Here is a 16,181-nt window from a genome sequence, read left to right on the forward strand (position 1 = left end):
TAATGTACAGTTGAGTTTAAGAGTTAAGAGGCTTTCAGAGGTCCTTTTGCAGACAAGAGCATAACTGCTAAGAGGCCATTCTAATGTAAAATCCACACTGCAATCACACTATCACTGACTCAACTATTACACTGAGGTGTATGCATAACTACTTATTTTCTGATATTACAAAGCTGTACAACCTGAGAAATAAAACTTTCAAAGTTCTTGTTTACTACTACACAATGAAAATGTGCAAGACATTAGTAAATACCTAGTTATAAAAATAAATGGGCAATATGCCCATTTAGGCTGCACATTATGAAACAGAAAGACAAGTAATACATACACAGGGAAATTTTACACTTATTTTAAATCCCTAATACCAGCATTGTAATCAGTCATTTTCTATCCCCTTGCAAGACAGTACTGCACTTGGAAAAAATGCCCATTACTATCTAGAAAAGCAGAGGGCAATGTAAATAAATTATATACTCCACTCAAATTAGCATGCATTAGTACTTTGTTAACACTGGAAGAAACTTTTTTAGATAATTATGGGAAAGCTCTAGCCAAACAAGCCCAAGCTATGAACCTGATCCAATAAACTGCAAAGCCTGTCCATAAAGCTTCAATTTCTTGGTGACCAAGTAGTTTGCCTATGTCTTGAAAGATATCTGATTAAAGAACTCAAAATTTAGATAAAATACAAGCATGTAGTTTGTCAAAGATGCCAGCCAAAAAGCCAGTAGCTCGGTTAAAGAACCTGATCCTCCTTTTAAAGAGTTTATAGCCTTTGTAAGGCCTTGTTCAAACTCTCAGCCAGGAGTATAATAATGCTATATTTGTCTTAATACTACAGCAGTGAAAACGTGAGGTCAGCAAAGTTCAGCCATCCACATCTATGCCAGTAAATGGCCCAAGAAACCTACTGAATGTAAACCAAAACACCAGAGTTCAACACTAGAAAAGCTCACATACATCAAGACGAAATCTAATTTATGCTACAATTCTTTACATACTCCAAGATGCAAACACATTTCACCACTTATGATGACAGGGAAAAGTGCTTTTTAAATAACTCCTGTAATATTTGAACAGCATAGCCTGTATAAACATAACAGATCTGATACTGAAGAACAGAAGTGTACCATATTACATGCTTGATCACACATTGTATTCTGCGTGATTGTTTGCTAAGTGCAGAATCTACAGAACTGTTTCTTCTGTATCCTAAGAAAAGAGAAGAACTTCTACACCATACCACAGTCAACTGAAGCTTAACTATCCAAATTAGTACCAGGCAGCTACAATTTCAAGCCTCCCCTGCCAAAACATTGTAATTCCTATAACTTGCCATACTGTTAAAGGTGTCAAAATACTAAATAAAATGTATTGGTGGAAGAGTTATCAGTTAAACACTGTTCTTTGATGCAGAATTCTCCACACCCTCAGAAGAACACAGAATACATTATTCCCAGAATTGGAAAATATCTTCCAAGTTCTATTTATTTGATACCTATCACAGAAATCCAAACTAGCAACTGTGTTTAATCAAATTACAAGCATAACGCCAATTCACAAAACTAGAAAATACTAAACCAGAATGAAACACGCTAGAAAAACAGCATGTGTTAATTTGTAGTTGGTTAAAATGCGCAAAAACCTGCAGCCTTCACTACATGAAACCAACTTTCATTATTACAGTATTGTTTCTCTTTTTCCTTCTAGTGTAAGATGAACAATCCAGTACTTTGAGATCCACTCATCAGCAACAGGTAACCAAAACTTTCTGACTTTAAGACACAAGACAAAATATTGATAAATTATTTCTTCCAAAGATGCTTTGTGGGAGGCATCTCTTGACTGCCCACTTTGGCCCCTCTACTGAAAGCATTGCTGAACAAGAAAGGCAGAAAAGCACAGCCAGCTCTGTCTACTGCACTATACACAAAATTATTAGCTAACATGGCAAAGTGCTAAGTAACTACAGACCACTCATGTCATACCTGCGTCGTGCTCATATTTTGAAAGATAAGATTATTTATTATTTCAGTGTGTTTTAATACATAAAATATCAACATCCACAACCTTTACTCAGCAATCCAAATTAAACAAATCACACAAAGTAAGCTCCAGTAAAAGAGAAAAAGAAGGAAGAGATCAAATCTCTGAAGGTCATCGCTTCCCACAGATAAATTAGCTAACACACACATTCTTCCCTTTTTCTTTGCAAATTTTCAACCATGCTAACTATGGGACAACAAGCATTTGAGGAAGAATTAACTCCGAGAATTTTTTTTAAACAGTTAATAACAAGAAAATAACTTTGTCCACAGAAAGGCATGCACAAAAAGTCACAACATTTTTCTTGAGGCTGATCTGAAAAACATGAAGTAATATATCTGAAAGCAGTTGTCAGATACAAAAGTTTTCAAACTAAAAAAATACAAGATAAGCATTCACATTATGAAGTACTACCTGCCATTTTTTAGGAATCATTCAATAAAAACACTTTATTGACAAAATCTGAAGAAAATTATTATTAGCTCCTGTAACCTCCTGTTTGCATACCCTGTTTTGCAAAATAAAGATGTTTGTACTACCATCTCTGCAAGAGCTGAAAAGGAAACTAGTAGGAAACCATGTCTTAATCTACAATAGTGTAAGCAGCAATTTTATCTGCAACACAGGTAAACACACCAGGGTATATTCACTTCTGCATTTTCTTATATCATTTTTAAAGCTTTTAGCATAATCTCTAAGTAGGTACCATGCAACTCCCCATATTGTTTGACAAAGTTAATTCAAAGATGCAAGATACTACATGAAGTCATGGCCCATGATTAGCTATAGGAATTACTTTTAGGTAATTGAAAACATAAAAGCACAGTCTGTATGTTCAACTATTACCAAGCATGCAAACAGTTAATTCTCAATGTAATTTGTTTTTGCGCAGTTATGTTTGAATTATTCCTTTAATCACAGTAAATGTGCAGGCAAATTATATCTGTTTATTTTATGTACCTGGTTTTGAAAGAGATCCTATCTACCACAAATTCCAAATCTGTCAATTAGATTATTTGGTTGTATTAACTCATAAAAGAAATATATGGGAGACAGAGTTTTGTATTTGTGAGACGAGGTCAAATCTCATAATTAGGTATGCATTCCTCAGACATCCACCATTATCAGGAAGAATCAATTAAGCTTTAATATGTTAGGAGCATTAATGATGTTAATAGACTATAAAAACTTAAGAAACCAGGAATCCGGGTAGGTAACCATATTCTGAAGCTCCTGAAACCACCTCAATTTTACTATAAAGCTCTGAGTAGTTTGCAAACTTCATTTCTAGTTTGCATTTTTGTGTTTGGTACTAGACTTAGAGAAAAAATATTGCAAAAATATAAAAATGGCCTAATTCGAACCCATAAATATTGAACTGAAAAATTACCTGAATTCATTCCACAGATATTCTTCTCCCACACCAGGCTGACAGCATGAAAAACATCTTTAAATAACTGATCTAGGACAAAGGACAAGAAGAAAAAAACAGATAGAAAAAGTACTTTTCTTATTTTTATTTGCAACCCATTGTCACAGGAGAGAGTGGAAGGCTTAGACAAGTTATTAAAAAAGACCTGCCGTACAGTCAAGGAGGTACAGAAAGGACTCCCTTGCTTTCTAAACTTCTTCTCAGAGAAGGGTTTAGGTGCAGCTTAATCAGTCCTACCTTAGCCTCAGACTGTGTCAACGGTTTCAATTTAAAGAATTACAGAGGTCTGATTAAATCATTTTGTCCTATAGGTTTTTAATAATGGCAAAACAGATATATTTATATAATATGAATTATTTACTATGACAACTGAACAGACAAAAGATCTTAATCAAAATTATGTATTACACAGCGTAAAGCTAAAAACCTTCTAGAAGGGTATGATATAACATAAAGGGGTATAGGGCACTGTACCAAGGCAATTATATTAAAGCAACTGTATCAAAGCTAGCAAAAGAAACAACCATTAAGTAGAGATTGATATAATTCACAATACAAGATAGCTGGCAGATCTCTCTTAATCCCTGGGGAGTAACCATGAAGATGCGTCCCTGCTTCAGGGGAAAAGCTCCACAGTTCAAGAAAGTATGTGGAAGAGTCTGCCACGTGAAAGTTGGACTGGGCTTTTATAGTTATAAAGTGATGGACTGGTAGTCACAGATTTACAGGCCAGTGACCAGCTTATCTGCCAAATCCTGCTTCAAAAACCAGGATGTGTATCTGAAGCCTGGTGAACCTGGTTGGCTTTAGCATAATTCAACACCAAGACAGCACCCTGGCTCCAGCAGTAGAACTTGCATGATGGCCTGCATAATGGCCTGCACGATGGGTTGCATAATGCCTTGCATTGTGAGCATTGTCTGATCGGATTCTAGGCCTTATCGGGCAGGCTGCCCTGCCCCACCCACGTTTCTTTTTAATTCAATCGCACGTATGAAATCCACAGTCCTAGTCGGAAGGAGCCTGTCACAGGCTTCAGCAACAGCAAGTCAGATCTATCAAGTTTCCACAGCTGCTAACAGCAGACATCTAGTAAATAGTAAGTGTAGGAGTAGCTTATAAATTACTTTTCCAGAATACCATCTAATTCTTCAGCAACGTATATATCAAGGAGTCCTTAGGCGCAGTGGATATTACTCACATTTGGTGGAGTTTGATGATTTTTTTCCCCATAATTCTGAACCTTTGTAGGCCTTTAGTATCCAAAACATCTCATGACATAGCACTCTACAATCAACAATATGCTAGGTGATGTATCTTCCTCTGCATATTTTGAGTATTTCGCATTTTAGTTTTATCTGATACCTCATGTGCACACTGGGAACAGTTATCAAACTGCTTTCTGACTACACATGACTTACAGATCTCTACCATGGTCTCACGCAGTGAATCTCTTCCAAGCTGAAAAATTCTAGTCTCACCACAGAAAATCCATTCCACATTTCTGATCATCATTGTATCCTATTTCTGGATCTTTATCAGTTCCAGTAAATTATTTTTAGTCATGGGAAATGGATATTAAAGCTGCAAGCACTATTCAAGATGCACTATTCAAGATTCATGAATTCACACAATGGTGTAACAATATTATCAAATCTGGGTGCAGCGCTCACAGAGTCTGGACAGTGGTTTGGCCTAGCTCTCAGTTTTCAAAAGGCTAATTTACAAGTATTCAAAAGTTCAGAAAAATATTCATTGCAAATACAGTCTGTAATATTCATGGGGATAGAAAATGCAGGTGGTGGCTGTGAATTGCTTCCTGATTAAGCACTTTCAAACAGTTCTACTAGGTCTGTCATTTCTGCCAATACACATTTCTCAAAAAAATCTCCCTAACATATGGCATGTAATTAACTGCTTTTGCAGGTCTCCTCCCAAAAGATACTGTTTTATCTTGGATTTCACAATTCCTTAACATCAAAATATATATATCCTTTTCAACCCAAGGTAATGCCATGAAGCTGCATCAGGGGAGGTGGCTGGGCACTGGAACAGGTTCCCCGGGGGAAGTGGCCACAGCACCAAGCCTTGCAGAGTTCAAGGAGCTTTTAGACAATGCTCTCAGGCACATGGTGTGATTCTTGGGGTGTCCTGTGCAGGGCCAGGAGTTGGACTCAATGATCCTTGTGGGTCCCCTCCAAATCAGGATATTCTATGATTCTACAATTCTGCAAAGATTTGTATATCTCAGTAAATTCAAAGGAGATTTCCACAGGGACAACAAAAGAACATTGTGAGTTTAGAAGTTTCCCCAACTCAAATATAAGCCATACCTACAACCTTGAAGGCAACAAATCAGTTAGGAAAAAGCTTTTATTTTATTATTAATTAATAATTTCCCAAATTTTAGAGATTTTTACTGATGTCAGTTTTGAAATATTTATCATCACTGATTCAAATCAAATACTCCAAATACATCATTGAATCCAACCAAACATGAAGAGTTTGATTCCTAAAACCTAGAGAGTTTCTTGCACTTCTTTATTTCTATGCCTTTATTAATAGTGCAGTTAGCAGACTTCTACACATTTCCCCTATTTTAATTTTAAATCAAAATTACTCTTTTTTTTTCAAAACAGTTTATGATTATAAACAATTTATCCACCTCCAAAGCCATAGGTTCATTTACCATTTTAGCAACTTACACATTGTTTTAATCAAAGAAATAAACTGTGAAAATTAAACAAAACCTGTCTCAGCACAGTAATTTTTGTCATACAACATCTACCATGAATAGAAGTACTTATCTAGGTCTTCTTACAGACAAGCTACCGGCTAGTAACTGGCCTTTTAATTTTATCAGACAAAACCTAGCCGGAAATCACAGATCTAGTGAGCTAAATCCCAACAGCTCCCACTGAGTGACTCCACCTTTTACAGGCAGAAATGTCACAAAGGAACTGGAATGCATTTTGTTTATAAAATTTTCCCTTAATATCTGTATTTGAATTATCCTACCGTGTCTGAAAATCAGAAAATGAAACTGATTAGACACTGACATTTTTTCAATAATCAGTTTTCACAGAGATATGTTTTGAACTTTAAATCTTTCAATTTTAACATCTTAAATTTAGAATCTTGACAAGTTTTCAAATCCTTTTTTATTCATATTGTCCTCAGTTTTCAGGGTATACTGTCCCACAAATGTTAGATGTAAACAGAATTAAGGATAAAAATGAGTATTTGTATAACTCAGCAATATGACAAAGCCAACAACTCAATCACTATGTGCCAATCCACATTTTGAACAGATTGGAGGAAAGTGCAAGCCTACAGAAGAATTTTTTATGACACACACTGGCATCCAAGAAACCTGAAGTAAATACTAAGTTTTCATAAATCAAAACTACAATAAGAGTTTATAACACATTCTGGACTTTGGATGAGCAAATTCTTATTGACACCTTCATTACGTGATTTGATTACACAACAACTGCTATCCTGTAAGTAAAAAATACTGCACGTGTTCAAAATATCCTATGGGTCTGCCTGTGAACCTAAAAGAAAATCAAGAAAAGAACTCAACACATCGCTTGTTCATTTTGTGATATGAAATATCAAGCTATCAAATGACTATGGAGATTTTTTACTAGATAAGTACTAAAATCTTAACATTTCAGGACATCACTTTTTGAATGATTCCTGCAATCATTTAGGGAACTTGAAAATATCTTGTATTAACAGAATTACAGTAATACAGTTTCATGTGGACTAAAATTAAGTATTAGGGTGGGATTTTCTAATTTACACTGAGGATAGTAAGACAAAGATACGACCTTTATAAAACATATTTGACCAAAACTGTGAGAACACAGCTGCGCTGGGCAGGGCACGTCTCCAGGATGAAGGACCACCGCCTCCCTAAGATCCTGCTTTATGGTGAACTTGCCACCGGCTGCCGCAAGAGAGGAGCCCCGAAGAAACGATACAAGGACTCCCTGAAACATCTCAGCCTTGGCCATATTGATCAACATAACTGGTCTACTCTGGCCTCCAGTCGGGAGGCCTGGAGACAGTCCACCATCTATAATGCTGCTGTCTCCTTCGAGAACACACGCAGGATCACTCTCGAGGAGAAAAGGCAACGCAGAAAGAACTGTGTCTTGCAGAATACACCATCTAAGGAGTCTTTCTGCTGTGCCTTTTACAACTGGATATGTCTGTCTCGTATTGGCCTCATAAGCCACCAGCGTGCCTGTAACAAATGTGGATAGAGCCTTCCTAAATCTTCATTCGTGAAGCCCAGCCATGATGACCAAAACTGACACCACCACAAATCCCATTCACGTTCTGTTCAGCATCATGCTGATGAAACATATCTTAGCAAAAGAAGCCTAAGAATAAAGTTAGTAAATAACTGAATTAACTGCAGAACTAAGAATGAGACCAATCTAGAGCTGTTTAAAGTCAGAAAGGCTTACATCTACTGAATTCAGTATTTTTTTAAAAAGTTGCATATAAAATCACATTTTTTACTAAGTACTGTGTCTCCTACTAACACTTTAGGAATACTCTAATAATTAGAAGTTGACAACATAATTTTCTGATTTGAATCACTGGTGACAGTGCACTCAGATTTTAGTGAAGAACTATTTAACTGATTTTTTAAAATCAGGTCAAGAGATACAAAATTCTGCATGCAATACTCATCAATAATTAAGGACTTAAACTTACAGGATTTTAATTTTTTCCCATTTCATCATATTTACCATTCAAAAAAAAAAAGGGACCAAAACAAATGACTTTTCAAAACCAATACTGACTAAAGATTTTTCCCTTATCTACATCCTAATCCAACAGCTCATGTCCACGTATTTGGATGATACCTATTGTTTCCTGGGTCAGTCCCTGGAAAGGCAATTGCTTTTATACACATCTGTATCTGCACTTAGTTAATAGAAAACCATCAGCTGCCAGCAATCAGTAGCACCAACACCACTCCAAAATGAAGCCGAGAGAAGGATAAGCATGAGGGGCAGTGGTTCAATTTACTATCATTTCAACTACTGAAAAAGAAATCATGCTTGTGTTTTCCATTTTCTTGTGTTTGGAAGGTACCTGCAGCAATGCAAACAGTTAGTTATCACAGTTCAAGGAAAAATAACAATAAAGCCCAAGACAAATGTTATACCACGGACACGAAAATAAACCCCATTGCAGAGTCACAAAAATAACCTGTATTACGCTGCTAGAAAGTTTCATTCTTGTGGAAAACGCTTCAGCTTAAAATGTGCTCGTTTAGTAGCCACCAGGTAACTTCCCTTGCTACAGCTGATAACTATAGTGCAGGAATCATAAATCTGCAAAAATGTAGTTTAAAAACGTAAAAAATAAATGCTGTTTACTCTCTGAGCTAGTATCATTTTTTAACAAACACGTGGACGTCCAGTATTTTTCCTAATACAGTTAAGCTATTAGGAGTAATTTTTTGCATGCACTTCACCTTTCAGATTGCCAGCTAAAATCCACTAAAGAAGAGAGAAAGCTCATTAAGAGAAGACTATTAAGGTGGCATAGAGCCCTGATCCCAAAACCAGCTGCGAAAGCGTGTAGCACTATAACCACAGACAGACACACACACGTGGAACCGGCGCTTAACTGAGCGTTTTACTCAGCGCACAGCTTCAAAGTCCTAGCGAAGGGCAGGAACGAACGAGCTGTACGAAAAAGAGGCTGTAAGAAAAGTCCACAGTAATTTCAGCACAGCGCCGAAGGACACGGAGAGAAGTAATGCTGTGTTTCGCTCCGTCCACACACGTCCCACACGCGGGGAAGCCGCCCGATCCCCCGGGGCGGTCCCGCCGGCCGCGGACGGGAACGCGAGACCTGCCGTTCCCACACCTGCGCTTTCGCTTCCCCCCCCTCGGCCGCAGCCGCCAGCCATGGCTGGGGGCCGGAGCCCCCGGCGGACTCTCCGTCCCGGCTGCGGGAGATCCCGCGTTCCCCCGGGGAGCACCTGGGCCGCTCCGCCCGCGCCCGCGCCCCCGCCCCGGGCCCGGTCGGCGCTGCCCCGCCGGGGAACCCGCGCTCCGGCCCGGCCTCCGCAGCCCCGCAATGCCCCGCACGCCCGGCCCGCACCTGTCCCGGAGAGGCTCCAGCGGGCAGCAGCCGCCGCAGGCCGGGCCGGTCGCGGCGCGCGCGGGTCCCCGCCCGGGCCGGCGCTGTCCCGGCCTCGCGATGACAGTTGCCGGAGCGCACGCACGCGCGCGCGCGCGCGGGGGACCCGCCACGTGACCCGCGGAGCGGCCCGCGTCACGTGCCGGGAGCACGCGGGCGGCGCCGCGGGTGCTTCCGGGCGGAACGGCGTGGAGGGGCGCGTGCCTCCCGCCCGCCCCCGCGCGAGGTGCGCCGGCACGGCGGAGCCACAGAGGGCCCGCCCGCCGCACAGCCACCTGTGCGCTTCCGCCGCCGCACAGCCACCTGTGCGCTTCCGCCGCCGCTTCCGAGCAAAGTCGGTCTGTGACAGAATCACGGGATCAGTTGGGTTGGAAACGACCTGAAACCGTCGAGTCCAGCCTATGACCGAACACCACCGTGTCAACTAGACCAAGGCACTAAGTGCCACATCGCGTCCTTCCTTAACACCTCCAGGGCCTGTGACTCCACCACTTCCCTGGGCAGTCCGTTCCAATGCCTGATCACTTTCTGTGAACAAATTCATGCCAAGTTCCTTCTCCTATAACCTCAGTAACGCTGAACAGGCAGGACCTTTCAGATCCATAGCAATGGCGAATCTGTTAGAGCATGCTGCGAGGTCGAATTGGTTATCCTAATTAATCTCCTTTGAACCGCCGTGTCCTGTATCAGTCAGTACTGCTGTTTGAAAGTGATTTTGTTTGCAAAACTAATGTTGCTTTTGGTGACAAAGGCCCAAAATGCTCAATGTGTTTGTGTTTACGTTCTGAAGTGCCATGGTACAGTATAATTTTGACTGTTCAGATTATTGATAAAATAAGTCTGTGGTTTAATCACTGTGTGATATGCTTTGACTTTTCTTCTCATCAGTAATCTCTCTTAATCTTTCATTTAGGCTTCTGGTTGCTACATTCAAGAAAATAGTTAAAAGAGACCAAAAGATAACTGAAAAACAAGTCCTTTTCAGTCCTTCTTAAGAATACCTACTATGTTAAAAAAATCTTTATACTTCAGTATATCTTTGAGCACCAAAACCTTTTTCAATATTAAAGAAACCTGAAAATACCAAAATTTTATTGGATTTTTTTTAAAGGAACATGTCTAATGCTATAACTACGCTGTGCTCAGACACATTCATGGTCTTTTGTCACTTGAAAACAGTACTACTTGTTAAGAATGCTCATGCAATTGTATCTCTGAATATCTCTGTATGGCACTGCTATGTCCAGCAATGTCTAAAATGAGTCATCTTCATCTGCCTAAGGAAAGAAATTTTCTTTCACTGAATATGAATAGGAGAAACAGAGGGAGTTTTTTGCCTTCTTGCTCAAGCCTTTGGCAGGTGGAGTGTGTTAATAAAATGTTTGTTTAATGCTTACAAGAAAACAGTGCATGTTAATGTAGTTTCTCATTCAGTTTATCTTCTCCTTGATGATTCATATACAAAGCACAAAAGATTGATGATTTTGCATTGTTTTCAGAGGTGATCTCTAAGACTCAAGGTAAGTACTTGTATAAGAAAAAGTAGAGCAGTAACTCTTGAAAGTGTTGAGTCAGCACCTCTCCTCATCTGTTCTTCTTTCAGGTTACAAGTCTTTGTGAGGCCCTTAAGTGCCTGAAGTGTATTACAGTATTCCAAAACATACACATGTCAGTGCCGCTGGCTCGGCAGTCCCAAGGAGTGGACTGAGGGTGCACATGAATAGTCTGAGAGCATTAATCCTCATCGTGCTGTGGCTATGGAAAATTATGCCTTAACATCATTTTTCAAAGCCAGTAGCTCAGTATTTCTGTATTGATAGATGGAAGTAAGAACACTGGCCTTCTTCAGAGTAGTTATGTAGTTATGCATGTTCAATAGATCAACATTTTGGCTTTATTAAGTTGCTCTGGCACAGTGCTTTCAGCACTCACTGATCACCTTTAGTGGGTTCATTTCAAAGCACCTGTTAGTTTGCTGACAGGTTCTAGCTGGCATGAAGAATCATTTTCTTACTGAGGTTTAAGTAAGCTTTTCTGCACTTTATTCCTGCCTTTTATGTTTTGGACTATGTCTTTAGGTTAGTGTTGGCTACTAACAAAAACCCTGGTCACGTGACCACAAGCAGCAAGATAAAAGGATGTAACCTGTAAGTTCTCTTACTTGTGTTTTATGGTGATGCAATATCCAGGCAGCACAACGTTCTGACCAAAAAATGTCCTTTCTGCTCTGTGATAGTGTATATTCTCTCTTTCTCCTCCTTTCCCAGAGTCACAAGGCATTCCTGATTTGAGGAGTTGACATCTGTTTAAGTTGCAAGTTTGTCTTCCATGACACCTCTGGGTCCCTGTTTCAGTGTTTTACCACTCATGGTGAAAACTTTTTTCCTTTTTTCCTTAATATACCCTGAATTTCCTCTATTATGGTTAATGTGTTTGTCTTGTCCTATCACTGTGTTTTTCCAAGGAGTCGGATAGTGTGGTCCAAGTTTCAACCCTGTGTCTGCCAGAGATAGTGAATCTTTTTCCATGTCTTGGAGACTTTGTTATTGCAGTTGTCTGCGAGATAACATCACAGCACTGTAAGCTCTCAAGAGAAGCAGCTTGCAAAGAAGGGCTGCTTGGGCTGCATCTTTTCTATGCCCTCCCACTGGGTAGTTAATGGTGGATAGCAATAAGGTCACCCTGAAGCCTCGTCCTCTTAAAGCTGAACAAACCTAGCTCCTTCAGTCGCTCCTCATTGATGATATTCTTCAGCCCCTGACAATCTTGTGGCCTTCTCCTGGAAGTCTGGAAGTATGTCAATGTCTTTCATACACTGAGAAGCTGAAAACTGGTTATTTCACATGTTATTTCACCCAGATTGGTGCAGAATATTTCATTTTGGTTTTGAATATAGGTTACTTCCATATCATGTAGCAATAACAAAAACCTTTCCAGAATTTTAAGTAACATATTTGTTTAATATTGCAGTAGCATACTTTTGAGGTGTAGAACATTCACTTCTAGAATTCCACTGCAGTACCTCTTAAAATACATGAGATGGCAGCAAATACCAGAAAAAAAACAAAAGCGCACTTATGGCCGCAGTGAGACAGATTTTGCCCTGTTCCTGATACAATTGTCTAGGCTGTGCAGGTTGCTGCAAATTCTGTTATACTGCATTGAGCTATAAATCAGGACATGAGTGCTGGCTGTTTGAATGTAATACTGTGGAGAGTTTTACAGAAACATGGTTGATAGAAAGAGGACATGAGAGAGATGTTCTAGCTCTGGTCCCACGGTAAGAGAAATCTATTAGAAGGTCACTGTATTTGAGAAACTGTGTATGTGACAGAAGAATAATATAAAGTGGATGGGAAAGTAGAGTAAATAGCAAACAAGTAACCATAAGAAGGTGAAAGAAACAGCATCTGCGCAAATATAACTTAGGTAATTAGAAGCCAATGATGAGCTTAGCTTTTGTAATATGTATGAAGCTAATTAGTAACCTTTATAAGCACAAAGCATGCAGCAATAAAGTTGGATAAGCCATGATCAATTCTGTGGTCATGTAAATTGATATCCCGTCGTCTACAACAAATGGTGACCCCGACTTCTCGACTTAAAGAAGACTCTCGACTTAAAGAAGACTCTCAACTTAAAGAGGACTTCTCGACTGGATTTAAAGAAACGGGGGAATCACGGTTGAGATGGCAAGGTCGGAGCCTTAGCAGCGAGGCTGGTCGAAAAAAGTTGGCATAAAGATGCAACTTCGGACCCGGAGCGTTGTATAGACAAGCTCTGCCGTACGTGCTGCCGGACCTTGAAAGGGCTGCAACAGCGCTGACGTAGGTATGGATAGGCAAGCAGCATATAGTTTATTTTCTGAATTTTTACAGAAAAAAGGGGTTAAAGATTTAGATTTGAAAAAGGAACTCCCTGGGTTGCTTGATTATGGTAATGAGAAAGGCTGCTTTGTTAATCCTCATACTGTGCATTCCTTAGAGGAGTGGCGTAAATTTGGTGATAAAATATGGGAGGCTGTTTTAGATGATGATAAAGTTGCAAAAAAGCTAGGAAAGCTTTGGAGGGTGGTTTATAATACATTGTTGCAACATGAGGCAGAACGCCAAGAGGCAGAGCAAGCATTAAATGTGAGACAGCAGAACAAAGAGTATAAGAATGCTGATTGGTTTTCTTATAAGCCTTCTCCCCCAGCTATGCAGACACTTCACCTCCCCGCTGTGCCCCCTGATCTTTCTAAAATAAATACAGACGGGTTGCTAAAATCAGAGACATCTGCAGCTCCTACTGCACCACCTCCCCTGGCCGATGTGCCCAGCGGCCAGACCGACCCTTGGCCCACGCCTCCTCCTCCTGCTCACTCGACCAAAGAGCCTGTCCCTGGGGCATTCAGTGACCTGGTGGAGGGCATGGTGAAAGAGCGGAGAGAAACTTGGGCTGCATTTGCTAAGCACTGTATGGAGCAGGGTGATTCTCATGGGCTGCGGGCTGTAGATTCATATGCTTTTACTTATAATCAGGATGGGCAGGGAGGAATGAACGCTGCTATCACTGCATTAGATTGGAAATTCCTGGCACAGTTGCGAAGTACAGTCAGTGAGTTTGGATTACATGCTGAACCAACTAAACAAATGTTAGATTATTTTTGGTATACACATCTTTTACTTCCATCTGATCTCCGATCTATAACTCGTATGATATTGACTGAACATCAACAATTGTTATTTAATGCACATTGGCAAGTGTTAGTTAATGAAAGTGTAGCAGAACAACGGCCATCCAGAGACCCTTTGCATGGTGTCACTATAGATGAATTAATGGGTATGGGGCCATATACACGCCCTGAGGCACAAGTTCATCTTGGCCCAGATAAGATTAGAGAGGCAATGGATCTCGTTAGAAGGGCTTTAGACAGAGTTAAGGAGCCAGGAGGAGTACCTTTATATATGAGCTTAAAACAAGGAAGGGATGAATCATTTGGAGAATATGTTGACAAGTTAACAGCTGCTATCACTCGAGCAGGAGTACCAGATTATATGAAAGGAACTATGTTAAAGCAATGTGTGTTGCAAAATGCTACTTCAACAATTAAGCAAATAATAAGTACGATGGGTCCTTATTGGACTATTGAGGAATTATTAGAAAAAGCATTACTTGTTCCTACAGGAGAAAATGCACTTTTAGTTAATGCTATTCAAGATTTAGCTAAGGGACTTAAGGAGCAGGTTCAAAGTTCCCAAGCTCAGGTTTTAGCAGCTCTTGCACCCCTTCAAGCAAAGGCACATAATTTTGCAGAAAAAGCTCGATTAAAATGTTACCAATGTGGAGCCACTGGACATTTCCGAAGAGAGCACCGAGCGACAGGAGTCTGGTGTCAGCAGTGCCGGAGCTCCACCCACAACACTTCTGCCTGCCGAAATCGCTCAGGAAACTCACGATGGAGCACAAAGAACAGCAGTGGCCGCGCGAGGACACAAGTCATCGCTGCAGCACAGATAACTCCAACCAACAGTTTTTCACCGAACAATCCATTCCACGGACAGGGAAACAGTAGCAGTCTACCCCAGCCGACAGCTGCGGATTACAACCCGCCTCAACCAATAGTCTCGGATTACAACCTGCCACAGCCGGCAGCCTCGGATTGGATTTGGCAACAGCAGTAGAAGTTACCTTGCTATCCACCCAACCTCAAAAGATTCCCACCGGGATTTATGGACCTTTAATAATAAATAAACAAGTGTTTGGTGCACTGCTGATAGGAAGATCATCAGCTAGTCTTGCTGGTTTATTTGTATTGCCAGGACTTATTGATGCTGATTATACTGGGCAGATAATGGTCATGGCATACACCATTTTTCCACCTTTGAGAATTCCTAAAGGACAACGCATTGCTCAATTAATACCCTTACCCCAGTTAACAAAACCTTTGACCAATGACCGACAATTAATGCAATGTGGAGATCGTGGATTTGGTTCTACAAAAGGACTTACCTTATTGACATTAGATTTAAGCGAACAACCAAAACATAAAGTTACAATTATCTGGAAAGATCAAACAAAAACACTGGATGCTTTACTAGATACAGGAGCAGACTCTAGTATCATAGCACCTCATTGTTGGCCGAAACACTGGCCTCTGCAACCTTCTACTACAACTGTGACTGGCATTGGGGATGCTTCAATTGCTATGCGAACTCCTACTATAAGTATAGAAGTGGAAGGTCGTGTAGCTAATGTTGTTCTGTCTGTTGTACAACTTCCACCAACAGTACAATGCCTAATAGGGAGAGATGTCTTAACACAGATCGGAATGAAACTTTCCAATGATCACCCTTTGGGGGAATAGCCATTGCTTGGTCTTTCCCAATTCCCATTGGGTTGTTGATACCCCGGTATGGGTTAAGCAATGGCCTCTAAAACGGGAAAGCCTGGAAATTGCTCATCAGTTAGTACAGGAACAATTTGATCAAGGACATTTAAAACTTTCTACTAGTCCCTGGAATACACCCATATTTGTAATAAA

The 16,181-nt window shown here is 40.4% G+C and overlaps 1 protein-coding gene across 10 annotated transcripts in view; it reads right to left on the reverse strand.

Annotated features, from left to right (window-relative positions):
• Positions 1-9,784, reverse strand: part of KDM4C (lysine demethylase 4C) — a 263,533-nt gene extending 253,749 nt beyond the window's left edge. For 3 of the 10 annotated variants that reach the window (XM_051788245.1, XM_051788241.1, XM_051788247.1), the window contains exons 1-2: positions 9,617-9,741; positions 3,437-3,508 (exon numbers count right to left, since the gene is read on the reverse strand). The gene's annotated coding sequence lies outside the window, so the exon portion shown is untranslated. Of the gene's footprint in view, positions 1-3,436; positions 3,509-9,616 lie in introns of all 10 variants that reach the window. The other 7 variants (XR_007904638.1, XR_007904639.1, XM_051788244.1 and 4 more) reach the window with 6 other exon arrangements.
• Between the last annotated feature and the right edge of the window lie 6,397 nt (positions 9,785-16,181).

Source organism: Manacus candei, unplaced genomic scaffold (genome assembly GCF_025592945.1).
Source record: "Manacus candei isolate 608988 ecotype Guabito, Panama unplaced genomic scaffold, ASM2559294v1 h1tg000024l, whole genome shotgun sequence".
NCBI classification, from domain to species: domain Eukaryota; kingdom Metazoa; phylum Chordata; class Aves; order Passeriformes; family Pipridae; genus Manacus; species Manacus candei.